Below are 12366 nucleotides of genomic sequence, written 5' to 3'. Positions count from 1 at the left end.
GTTGCCGGCTCCGGGCTGGGAAATTACTGTAGATTTGAGGGAGGGGCCTCACTGGGGTATAATTAGGGTTGCCAACCTACAGGGACTAGCTGGAGATCCTTGGCGGGTTGCCAGGTCCCTCTTTGCCACCAGCACGAGGTCCTAGCTGGAGATCTCCCACTATTACAACTGATCTTCAGCTGATAGAGATCAGTTCACCTGGAGAAAATGGCCACTTTGGCCATTGGACTCTATGGCATTGAAGTCCCTCCCCTCTCCAAACCCCGCCCTCCTCAGGCTCTGCCCCCAAAACCTCCAACTGGTAGCGAAGAGGGACCCGGCAACCCTACATAATTGTGTTGCGCACAGTAGCGCAAACCCTGCTCCAGAGCAGCTGGGTGGATTGGTGGGCAGTTGCTCGCTGAAGCCACCTACATGGCAACCCTGAGGGGGGTGGGGTTTGGGGAGGGGGAGGGACTTCAATGCCATATAGTCCAGGTGCCAAAGCGGAGAATTGAATTGATCTCTATCGGCTGGAGATCAGTTGTAATAGCAGGAGATCGCCAGCTAGTACCTGGTAGGGTTGCCAACCTCCAGGTACTAGATGGCAAACTCCTGCTATTACAGCTGATCTCCAGCCGATAGAGATCAGTTCACCTGGAGGAAATGGCCACTTTGGCAACTGGACTCTATGGCTTGGAAGCCCCTCCCCTCCCCAAACCCTGCCCTGATCAGGCTCTACCCCCACAACCTCCTGCTGGTGGTGAAGAGGGACCTGGCAACCCCAGTATCTGGAGGTTGGCAACCCTAATAATTAGTCTGATAATTTAGGCTTCCAGGATCCACTAAATGACTGCCCTAAAACAGGGAGAAAGAGATGAGAGGGAAAACAGAACGTAGGACCTAAAGCTCATAAGAACACAAGTCTCGCTGGCACAGAGTTCGAACCACACGGGACTGGGGGGGGGAGAGACATTTGGCCCTCCCTTGTCATTTAATGGCTCCCTTTTCTTTCAGGGAGGCATGATTTGACCTCCTACCTCTATTCAAAACCACCCCTCCCCAATTCCTCTCTAATCACATCACTCCACCGTGTATATCTGTCTGGCAGAGTGGGGCCTGTCCGACTAGAGTAGAGGTTAGGATTGCCAGGTCCTCCTCTCCATCGGCAGGAGTTTTTGGGAGGTGGGGCTGGGGCGATTGTGCATGCACATGGCCATGCATGATGCGATCATGCCACTTCCGGGTTTACCCCCAGAAGCGCCGCAACACGACGGCCACTTTAGCACTCAAACCTCCAAAACGCTGGCGGGAAGTGATGCGATTGTGTCCCAGTGGCCGTGCACACGTGCAATCCCTGCTCTTGAGCACCTGGCAACCCTAGTAGAGATCCATCTGGATTTTGCCCCCAAAGAAACCCTTGGTCCTCTTTGCTATGTAAAAGTCCAGGATGGGGAATGCAAGCAATTAACAAATCCCTGAAAAGGGGAATGGCAAAAGGGCTCCGTCGAGCCCAGAACAAGATAAGTCCTCCCCGCCCCCGTGGATGTAATTTTATCACAATGTGTAAAGACATTCAAAGCAAGGCATGGCCACGGCCCTTCTCCTATTCTTTGCCACCAGCAACCGGTATTCCAAGGTATACTGCCTCTGAACATGGAGGTTCTATTTGGCCAGCATAGCTAATAGGCACCCCTCAACCTTCCAGCCACCTTAATTTTGCTCTAGCCCAGGGGTCGGCAAACTCATTAGTCAAAAGAGCCAAATATCAACAGTACAACGATTGAGATTTCTTTTGAGAGCCAAATTTCTTAAACTTAAACTATATAGGTAGGTACACTGTTTATTAATAAACTTTAATTAAAGTTTTAAGTCTTAATTAAACTATAGGTACACTGAATAAAACTTGATATCATACTTAATAGTGATCTTATTTATTGATAAAAATTAAATTGTAAGTCCCTGCCATTTCCCCCTCCCCGTCCGGAGTCCTCGTCTGGAGGCCTGGTCTACCATAAAAGCCTATTGGTAGACCTGGCCTCCGGCTGAGTCTCATTGGAAGGCCAGGTCTATCCATTGGCTTTCTTGGCAGTAGACCTGGCCTCCGGAGGCCCATAGAAGCCAATTGGTAGACCTGGCCTCTGAAGGGGGACTTTTCCCCCTCCTCGGAGTCCAGGTCTACCGCCAAGAAAGCCAGTGGGTAGACATGGCCTCCCAATGGGACTCAGCCGGAGGCCAGGACTACCAAAGGAAGCCCACCCCGCCCAACAGCTGATAGGCGGGCGGGGCAGGAACCGCCGAGCCGCCAGCCCAGCAATCGCACGGCTAGAGGGGAGGCTTTAGCCTCCCAACCATTGAGGGCAAGGGAAAGGGGGACCTGGCCATTCTCCACGGCGGCGGGGGGGGGGGGGGAGAGACAGCATGCCCACTCGCCTGCTCTCTCTCTCTCTCTCTCTTAGGCACGCCGGCTCCGCAGCCTGGCTGCCGGCGTGAGCGGGCGCGAGAGCAGGGGCTCCAAACCAAGTTCGGAGAGCCGCACTCAAAGGGCCAAAGAGCCGCATGCGGCTTGGGAGCCGCAGTTTGCAGACCCCTGCTCTAGCCCACTAGATTCCAGGTGGAAATAGAACCCAGGGGCTCGGGTTGCGAGTCTGTGATGCAAATGGCCGCGGACTGAATATCCAGCCCACCAAGAGGGGCAATTTGAGTGCCAGCTCCTATCTGGGACAGCAACAGAAAATTCATGCCAGAGAGTGACTCAAGGTGGAAGCCGCTCCTCCTCTGGACATGCACATGAGTGTGCGCCCGCATGGAATCTAGCATCCCCCGAGGGCTTATCAAGGGAAGGGTGCCTCATCCGATCTTCCTCAGCCATGTTTCCCTGTCAAAAACCCACTAGCTGCCCCCTGCAGTGAACTAATGTCATTCTGCCTCCAGAGACTGAGGAAAGGTTCGGAGAGGTTTGTGCGGAATCAAACGGAGAACTCGGGGAGGGAGAAGGCCGAGTGCTAACAGGATTGGATCTGATACTTCGTGGTTAATGCTGCTTGTACTGATCCCATTACTTAGCTGACTGGCTAAATTTATCTGAGGGGATAAAAGTCACCCTGGGTCTGTGTGCAAACTCGTTCCTGACAATAAACTCTGGATCTGAAGATAGGGTTGCAAGCTCTGACTTGGGAAATACCTGGAGATTTGGGGGGGGGTGGAGCCTGAGGAGGGCGGGGGTTGGAGAGGGGAGGGACTTCAATGCCATAGAGTCCAATTGCCAAAGCGGCTATTTTCTCCAGGGGCACTGGTCTCCCTCCTCTGGAGATCAGTTGTAATAGCAGGAGATCTCCAGCCACCACCTGGAGGTTGGCAACCTAACTGAGGGCCCTCCCCTCCCTAAACCCCGCCCTCCCTAGGCTCCACCCCAAAATCTCCAGGAATTTCCTGGCTCAGAAATGGCAACCCTAGTTTCAGACAATTCCTGAAGCTACCTTTCGTAGGGTTGCCAGGTCCATCCTCACCACCGGCGGGAGGTTTTGGGGCGGAGCCTGAGGAGGGCGGGGTTTGGGGAGGGGAGGGACTTCAATGCCATAAAGTCCAATTGCCAAAGTGGCCATTTTCTCCAGTTGAACTGATCTATATTGGCTGGAGATCAGTTGTAATACCAGGAGATCTCCAGCTAGTACCTGGAAGTTGGCAACCCTAATCTTTTACCGCTTTCAGGTAGCTTTGGAAACACCTGGGACTCTATGGCAAATTTCCTGTAAGTAGACAAGGCCTTATTTTTTTTTTTTAAGTTTTCTCCTGCTGGTGCTTCCAGCAGGGAGAGGCAACAGGACCTGGGGGTGGGGGATCCCCTGCCCCACATGGAGCTTGGCATTCCTATACAGGTTTGCCAGCTAGCGGTTGTGAAATTCCTGGAGATATTGGGGGTGGAGCCTAGGGAGGGCAGGGTTTGGGAAGGGAAGGGACCTCAGCAGGGTATAACGCCATAGAGTCCACCTTTCAAAGCAGCCATTTTCTCCAGGGGAACTGATCTCTGTCGCCTGGAGATCCGTTGCAATAGCAGGGGATCTCCAGCCACTCCCTGGAGGCTGGCAACCCTATCTGGAGACAATTTGACAATTTTAAACACCCAGGATTGGTTGTTGGTTGTTGTTTTTTGCCACAGTCACAAAGTCGCAAGATTTGCCAGTTTGCTCTGGCCACTTGGTGCATGCATGCCCATCGCTGCGTCGAGTGACGAATTGCATGTGCGTATGTCACACTGGGAGCCACAGAGTAGCGTAATGAAAAATCAGGAGGGAGAAAAGGACTTTGTGCCAGTAGCAACAGCCACTTCTGCTCCCGCCCCTAGTAGCAACTTGCTTCGTATGCCCTTTTTCAGATCTAACTCACCCCCCGAGTGCTTATTGGCCTTACGAGGGCAAAAAACGACAGGCACCATTCAATTACTTGTACATTTTCTGCCGCAGGGGTACAGACACACCCTGCCCCCGCTCCTTCTTAGCTAGGGGTCTGGCGGTGTTAAGCCCAGGAAGTGGCCTACCGACCTACCGGTCAGAGTTTAGTCAGCAAATATATAGCGGGGACCCAGTGGGCACCGTCTTTATTATGGATTTATTTATCAATGTTAAGAAGCTTCCAGCAAACTCCCTGCTCATCTGGCCGTGCCGCCGGTTACGCAGCCAGCCACTGATGTGAGTCGAGCCAGGAAAGAGGGCAGAGGGGCTTGGAAGGAGATGGATGGAGCCCCCTTTTTCCGCCGTATGCACATGAGATTGCACCCTTTGGTCTTTCAGGCCTTTGTTTTCATTACGCATGCCGTTTCCGACCGTCAGAGGTCGCCTCGCTCTCCCCTTGCGTTTCCCCGCATTTTGCCCACATTTCCAGGGACCTGTTTTATCTCGAATTTGAAAACACGGGGAAACGCAGGGGGAGAGCGAGGCGACCTCTGACGGTCGGAAACGGCATGCATAATCCAAACGAAGTCCCAGAGGGGTGACCGCGAGGGAAACAGCTATGCATAAAAGCCCTTTGACTCCCGATTAAAAATCTCCTTGCGCTAGAAGCAAAGCAGATCGGCATTTCAGTCTCAAGCAAATTCTCTTGGCCCAGGGGTGCTTGTAAGGCTTCCAAAGGGTATTCTCCTAAAATTGCCAATCGTTATGGACGAGCAAGTAACTCGCTGTTACACGTTGACGGCTGACTTTTCAACTCAAATATCATTGGGTATGAATTAGCAGAATGCCAGCAATTGGGATGAACACGGAGCCAAATACTCTAGAGCAGGGGTGTCGGGGTTACGAGGGCTGGATATTAAATTGACGCCACTTGGTTGGGCGGGGCCATGCCTCGCCAGCCCAGATCGAGAGTGCGGGGTGGGTGGCTGCCTCTGCTGGCTCGCAGGGGGCCGGATCCAGCCCGCAGGCCTTATCTTTTACACCCCTGCTCTAGAGAAAGCATTCATACGTCACAGGGGCATGGGATGGGTCAGTGCAGTGTACTTTCTGTAGGGAACTGATCTCTCTGCCATCAGGAGATCAGCTGTAATTCTGGAAGCTCTCCAAACCCAACCTGGAGGTTGGTAACCCAAAGCCAGGATCAGGATTGAAGGGCAGAATTGGTCCAGCAGTAGTGTCCAAGGGTGTTAGGATTCACTCTCCCCCCACCCTGTAGGAATAAACAACAGCAATCATAGCAGAAATAGACTTGCAATTTCCAAGTCGGCAAATTCCTGGATATTGGAGGAGTGGAGCCTGAGGAGGGCAGGGTTGGGGAGGGGAGGGACTTGAACGCCATAGAGTCCAATTGCCAAAGCAGCCATTTTCTCCAGGGGAACTGATCTCTGTTGCCTGGAGATCCGTTGTAACAGCAGGAGATCTCCAGCCACCACCTGGAGGTTGGCAACCCTATCCAGGCTCTGGCTGGAAGCAAGAAACTCTAGGCTCCATCTTAGCTAGGAGTTTGGTTCTATAAATGACAGGCATCAGCTCCAGGGAGTGACCTACCGGTCAGAGTTTAGTCAGCAAATATATAGCGGGGACCTCTGGGCACCGTCTTTATTATGGATTTATTTATTTATGGAGTTGGGAAGCTTCCAGTGAACTCCCTCTTCATCGTGCCATGCCTCTGGCTGCAGAGCTAGCTGCTTGTATGAACTGATCCAGGGAAGAGGGCAGAGGGACTCGAATGGAGCCCCCTTTTCCCACTGTGTGGATGTGAGATCACACCCTTCGATTCCCGATTAATCCTCAGCTTGGCCCAGGGGCGATGCAGATCTGTGTCTCAGTCTCGAGCAAATGCTCTTGGTCCAGGGGCACTTGGAGAGCTTCCAAAGGGGGTTCTCCTAATTTGCCAGTTATTATGGACTAGTGAGTGACTTGTTTTTATATGTTGACAGCCGGCTTTTCAACTGCAATATCACTGGGTATGGTTTAGCAGAACGCCCGCCGTCGGGAAGGGCAAGGAGCCGAGCACTCTAGAGAAAGCGTTCGTACGTTGCAGGGGTTTTTATATGCCGACTTTCTCCACCACTTAAGGAAGAAACCGGCGTACAATCACCTTCCCTTCCCCTCCCCAGAACAGACATCCTGTGAGGTGGGCGAGGCTGAGAGAGCTCTCAGAGAGCTGTGACTAGCCCAACGTCACCCAGCTGGCTTCGTGTGGAGGAGTGGGGAATCAAACCCGGTTCTCCAGATCAGAGTACACAGCTCCTAACCACTGCTCTTCACCACTACATCACATTGTACTAATAGGGTTTTTGGTGCCAAGGTAGGTTGCCAATTCCAGGTTGGGAAGTTCCTGGAGATTTTGGGGGTGGAGCCTAGAGAGGGCAGGGTTTGGAGATGGAGCTCAGCAGGGTCCAATGCCATAGAGACCACCCCCCAAAGCAGCCATTTTCTCCAGGGGCACTGATCTGTGTAGTCTGGAGATCAGTTGTAATTCTGGGAGATCTCAACCTGGAGGTTGAGGTTGCCCAGCCTGGAGGTTGGCAATCCTAAGCCAGGATCACCGTGAAGGGCAGATTTGGTCCTGAAGTAGTAACCTGGGGTGTTAGGATTCGCCCCAGCCTGCAGGAGTGAATGAAACCAACCACAGCAGAAATATACTTGCAAATTCCAGTTGGGAAATTCATGGATATTTAGGGTTGCCAGCTCTGGGTTGGGAAATACCTGGAGATTTTGGGGGCGGAGCCTGAGGAGGGTGGGGTTTGGAGAGGGGAGGGACGTCAATGCTATGGAGTCCTTCCAAAGCGGCCATTTTCTCCTGGGGAACTGATCTCTTTCGACTGGAGATCAGTTGTAATGGCAGATCTCCAGCCACCACCTGGAGGTGTGGTAAACAAAGGTTAGCGTGCTGTAGGATACTCAGCAAACTAGAAACAGCACTTCACAAGCTAGACACAATGATTATAAAGTAGTGGTATTTAATAACATATCCACCACTGATAATATATAGGCAAGGCCAACGCAGAGAATGTTAATAACAGCCAGCGTTGGTCCCTAAAGAAGGCATTAATCGCTGAAACAGAAAGATCACCGGGCTTCTGTTGAGAACAACTGCACTACTGAATTGCTACTCTCAAGAAGCATATCTGTGGAAGAAAGGGAGGTTGGCACCCCCTTTCATGGACTTACCTATAATACTGTTATTTGTTTGTAACAAGGCATAGTCCTCTCTTTGGTGTTACTTTTAAGGCAATAATTAACAACACATGTTTTTGCCTATATACTATCAGTGGTGGATATGTTATTAAATACCACTACTTTATAATCATTGTGTCTAGCTTGTGAAGTGCTGTTTCTAGTTTGCTGACCACCTGGAGGCTGGCAACCCTATGGATATTTGAGGGGTGGAGCCTGGGAAGGGCAGGGTTTGGAGATGGGAGGGACCTCAGCATGGTATAACGCCTATATCCCAGACACCAAAGAGGTCATTTTCTCCAGGGGAACTGATCTCTGTAGCCTGGAGATCAGTCTGTAATTCCGGGAGATCTCCAGGCCTCACCTGGAGGTTGACAACCCCAAGCAGAACGGAAAGGGAGGGGGACACAGCTAGGACCAATGGCTGAGGTTATCAGAAAGTGACCAGATGCCAGCTCTTGTTATGCCAGCCATCTGTGTTCTCCTTTAATAGAACGCATCTTAACTAGCGCAACTTCACAACTAGCGCACCTTCATCTGCTTGGGGACTGGCGCAGTGGCTTTGGTGTTTAACCTTTTCTGTCTCACGGTTTCCCCAGTATAACTTGGTCTTCTGAAGGTCCATGGGGGGGTGGGTGATGTAGGCATCTGCATCATACCCATATTCCCCCTTTTCTGCAGGAAGAGGCAGCTGGCGTGCGATGTAGAGCAGCATAACACCCCCTCTCACCCTCAGTTTTGTATCCCCATAAAAGCAGAATTTCTTGTGGCTACCTTTAATAATTTTGGGGGAAAAGGCACTGGGACAATAACAAGAGATATTTTACATAATTTGGCCCTTAAATTTATAAACCGAAGGGGAAACAAAGGTGTAAAATACAGCCTTTAGCAATCTGAGACATAAAAGCGTTGCCTGATGCTTGTTAAAACCTGACGTTTAAAAACACCCTTCAAAGACCATTTTTAATGCAATGTTTGAAAAGTTCCCAAATTTGCTTGTGTGTTGTGTGTGTGTGCGTGAGAGAGAGAGAGAGAGAGACTGAAATCTGAAAATGTCATTGTTTGAAGGTATACCGTGTTTCATTTTCTGCTCCTATTGAAAACTACCATTTCAAACAATAGTGGTCAAATGGCCGATGTGGACCGAAGCCCTCATTACAACAGAGTCAAACCCACTTTCTGTTTCTCATGAATATTTTCAGCAAGGTGGGAAAAAATAATTCCCCTTCCTGGCGACTGCTTTTTCACTCCCTTTTTGTGAAAATATCTGTCGATTCCTTTAAATGGCCCTCGCTTGCCGTTCGTGACATCACGACCCAGACAACTCCGATCGGCTACACAATGTCATGACATCATGGCGTTCGTTCTGGGATCCCTGAGTGGATGGGAATTGCTTCCATGATCAGTCCTGAAAGAAGGAAGGCGGAGCAGCCAACATGGGAAAGTGTGCCTAAGAGCTTTGGAAAAGACAAAATAGTCTAAGCAGTTTTCCAAGAGAAATATCCGCTCCTCTGTAACTGCGAGTTGCGACCATAAAAAAGCAGAAAGCGTTCAGTGCAATACATATTTGTAATTTACAGAACCGGAAGGGATAATTTTTCCCCTCCAGATTCACAATAAAAGGATGGGTTTCCTGTATGCGCGGGGTGGAACGACCCAAAGCCAAAAGGCCCTGGGTGACCTTGTGGATTCTTAAATCTGCTCACAGATAAGTTGTGTGTGTGTGTGTGTTAGTGAGCATGTGATAGAGCCCCCCTAGTTCTTCCCGGTGAAGCGGTTGATTAAGATTCTGTCTGGCTGACGGATGGAGCCGGACATGAGCCGGGGAGGCAGACGGTTACTTTGCATGCAGGACCAGAGAGAAGGTGACGAGGGAAGAGAAAGACATGGACAGAGATCAATCACAGCCTGCACACGACCTGCCAGGTTTCCTCTGCCAACCTGGCGCTCTTCCTCACCCCCCCACCCCACATGCACCCAAGATCGTACCACCGTGCCTGGCCGATTCCTCCGGAGTCTTTCCCAGGTATCTCCCCTGTCCGTTCCCCACCCCAGATGGCCTGACTTTATGACAGTTTGCAAAGGACAGGTATCTAATTGGCGGCTCTCGCTTGGATGTGACACCGTGTTTACTTCGTGTTCTTGCGCCAGCTACGAGTGGGGACTGTCAATCTCCAGCTGCCGACATTGTGCCTCTCAGACAGCTCGACAGCTGCTACAGAAAGCCAGCAGTGCTCCTTCCTCTTGGATCGGTACACCCCCACCCCCAAAGCACACCAATACCGCCGTCAGAGCCCAGGCATGCTTTGGTTACATCATACTTCAGCCAACCATTTTGATTTTTGAGCCTAGGGTTGCCAGGTCCCCGCTAGCCCCCAGCGGAGGATGGGGGGTAGGGATACCAGATCCAGGTTAGGAAGCTCCTGGAGATTTGGGGATGGAGTCTGGGGAGGACAGGGACCTCAGTGGGGAACAATGCAATACAGCAGGGGTGTCGAACTCAATTGTTATGGGGACTGGATATAACATAAATGTCACTTGGTGTAGCGGTTGAGAACGGTGGTTTGGAGCGGTGGACTCTGATCTGGAGAACCAGATTTGATTCCCCACTCCTCCACATGAGCGGCGGATGCTAATCTGGTGAACTGGATTTGTTTCCCCACTCCTACACACAAAGCCAGCTGGGTGGCTTTGGACTAGTCACAGCTCTCTCAGCCTCACCTACCTCACAGGGTGTCTGTTGTGGGGAAGGGAAGGGGATTGTAAGCCGGTTTGATTCTTCCTTAAGTGGTAGAGAAAGTCAGCATATAAAAACCAGCTCTTCTTGTTGTTGTTGTTGCCGGCTCCGGGTTGGGAAATACCTGGAGATTTGTGGGGCGGAGCCTGAGGGTGGGGTTTGGGGAGGGGAGGGACTTTAATGCCATAGAGTCCAATTGCCAAAGCAGCCATTTTCTCCAGGTGAACTGATCTTTACTGGCTGGAGATCAGTTGTAATAGCAGGAGATCTCCAACTAGGACCTAGAGGTTGGCAACCTTACAGATAACTGAAGCCACATTTTCATCAGGCATTAGATCAGGGGTGTCAAACTCATTTCTTACAAAGGCTGGATATGACATACAGGTCATTTGGTCAGTCCGGGCTATGCCTCACCAGCCTAGTTCAGGACTCGAGTTGGGGGTGCCTCAACCGGCTCGCGAGCCGGATAACAGCTCTCAAGGGGCCAGAACTGTCCCGCGGGCCTTAAGATTGACACCCCTGCAATAGAGCTATGAATGCTGACAGGAACAATTCACAAGCACACTGCATGTACACTGGCGCCTGGTCAGTATTTTCATGCAAACGTTGAATGTTTCATGAGTCTGCCTGTCCTGTCTAGAGGTAATGTGTCCTCCATTTGTGTTTCCCCCCTTGCATTTCTGTTAAAATCGCATCCAAACCCAGTATTTAAGCATCTCTTCCCTGTCTGCAAAGGTACAATCCTTGACTAATAAACTGCAGACGTGTTACCCACTCATTGATTGCTTCCACAGCATCTTGGTCTTTTTCGCAGAACGTTCCCCCCTGCCCCCCCCACCACCGGACCGAGGCATTTCTCTTTGGGTTGGCAACAAATAATGCACACAGGCTATCTGGGTTTTTCCTGTCTGCCTCATTAATCTTTCCGCCGGGGGAATCCCGTGCTCTGCCGGCATCCCTCTGCTTTGGCCCAACGCAGAGCAGAAAATGAGCATCTTTGGGGTGGGCAGACCACTTATCTGACTCTGCTTGCGAAAATAACCACTCATCCCATATGACCCAGTTCTCTGAAATCACTCCAGATCCCCCCCCCCATTTCTTGCATTGGCCTGTGTGGTAGGGTTGCCAGGTCCCACCTCTCCACCGGTGGGAGGTTTTGGGTGCAGGGCTGGGGCGAACGCGCATGTGCGCAGCTGCAAGCAATGCGATCGCGTCACTTCCAGGCTTACCCCCGGAAGCACCGTATTGCCACGGTCGCTTTAGCACTCAAACTCCCCAAACGGCAGCTTTTGAGAGGTTTGAGTGCTAAAGCGGCCGCAGTAGGGTTGCCAGGTCCCTCTTCGCCACCGGCAGGAGGTTTTTGGGGCGGAGCCTGAGGAGGGACTTCAATGCCATAGAGTCCAATTGTCAAAGCAGCCATTTTCTCCAGGTGAACTGATCTCTATCGGCTGGAGATCAGTTGTAATAGCAGGAGAACTGCAGCTAGGATCTGGAGGCTTTGGATTCAAGGGCAGAGCACAAGCAAAGGTGAACCCAAAGTAGGCTACTGTAATGCAATATTTCTGTTTAGAAAAAATATATTACAGGTTGAAATCTCACAAACACAACCGCAGTTGAGAAGAAAATAGAAAATTTACAAACTGGTCAATATAGACTCAATATAATAGCGCACTAGGCGTTACAAAATTGTAATCCTAGGCGTGAAATGCTCAATACGTATCAAGTCCATACATATAAAGTGCAACAATCAAGCAACAGAATCAGGACTCTGTGCCATGGACTTCCGGTATAGTTCCATTTCATGTAAGACTTTCTCAAGCTTCTAGTCCTTCTGTGCAAAATTCAATCATAAGATGAAGGAGTTATCTGTATACAGTAGCCAACTAAGATGAAGGAGTTACAGTTATCTGTAAGGTTGCCAACCTCTAGGTCCTAGTTGGAGATCTCCTGCTATTACAACTGATCTCCAGCCAGTAAAGATCAGTTCACCTGGAGAAAGTGGCTGTTTTGGCAATT

The 12366-nt window shown here is 50.8% G+C and overlaps 1 protein-coding gene across 1 annotated transcript in view; it reads right to left on the bottom strand.

Annotated features, from left to right (window-relative positions):
* The window catches only part of IGLON5 (IgLON family member 5), a 137989-nt gene that overhangs the window by 36432 nt on the left and 89191 nt on the right, over window positions 1–12366 (bottom strand). The gene's annotated exons all lie outside the window — the stretch shown is intronic.

Source organism: Euleptes europaea, chromosome 3, assembly GCF_029931775.1.
Source record: "Euleptes europaea isolate rEulEur1 chromosome 3, rEulEur1.hap1, whole genome shotgun sequence".
Taxonomy (NCBI): Eukaryota; Metazoa; Chordata; class Lepidosauria; order Squamata; family Sphaerodactylidae; genus Euleptes; species Euleptes europaea.
Note: the sequence above shows the minus strand (reverse complement) of the source record. Positions and strands in the feature narration are given on the sequence as shown.